Here is a 1,111-nt window from a genome sequence, read left to right on the forward strand (position 1 = left end):
CGCCACCCATGGGCGGCTCTGTTGTCTTTGCAGCCCACCCTTCTTTCGACCTTTGCGATGAACCCTGAAAATAGTTCATCAGGGGCTGCTGCATCTGCTCTGCCGAGTCTGCGCCATTAATATAAATAAGCGGCAAGAACGATTATAAACGGCAGTGACCTTGGCCGACACTTCGATTCTAGGGGACACATGTCTGGCAAACACCTTCAGACGCTCGACAGGACTTTCCTGGTTGGTTCCGAACACACGGGCTGGGCGTAAGCTAGGAAAATTAAGTTGTTCTCAGTGAACTTCGGAGGATTGAAACGCACGTGATCTTAATGTCTCTAAATGGATTAAAAGTTTCTAACATTTTGCATATCTTTCTATATAAACGTAGAATGTTTTTAAATATGTAGGATATATTTAAAATGTAAAAATTTGGGGAAATGACCTGGAAGCTGGTGTGGCTGCAAGGATACTTGCTTTCAAATACCCTACAAGCGGCCAGGGTCCTTGCGAATCATCTAACTGGATTTAAAAACAAAAAATGCCCCAAGGCATGTTTCATATAGTCAGTTTTATGCCTGACTCTAGGAAATACTGCAGTGATGAAAGGTCACCCAGGACTCTCCCCCAGGCACCCAGAGGGCAAAAGGTAACGCTATCGGGGTACCAAGATGAGCTGCTGAGCTGGTCAGGATGCTGCCCCAGGCCAGGGAGCCACTGAGTCAGATCCTGAACAGGGGACCGCTGACAAAAACCTTGCAGGACTCTTCCCCCAGAGCGGGCACATGAAACCCCTGGTCTGCACACTGAGGAGACTCCCAGGCGCCTCCCAGGCCCCTCCGGGCAGCCCGCGGACATCGGCCGGGAGTGCAATAAAGCTCTCCTGCTCCAGCCTCCTGGCCTCACTCTATCGTGGGACTTCACGCGTGACTGCAAGTCCCACCAAAGCTCCTTGGACTTTCACCCGATGATCTAGACACAGCACGCAGTTCTCATTATCTCATTAGCTCATAATTACACTTTGCTCACCCCAATTTTACAAATGCTAATTCAATCTAGAAAAGCAAACACAATGTCAGCCAAACTCACCGGCAACTCTGTCACCATCAGCTGTTGAAAAATG

Source organism: Condylura cristata, unplaced genomic scaffold, assembly GCF_000260355.1.
Source record: "Condylura cristata isolate star-nosed mole 26May11 unplaced genomic scaffold, ConCri1.0 scaffold00001, whole genome shotgun sequence".
In the NCBI taxonomy this organism is placed as follows: Eukaryota; Metazoa; Chordata; class Mammalia; order Eulipotyphla; family Talpidae; genus Condylura; species Condylura cristata.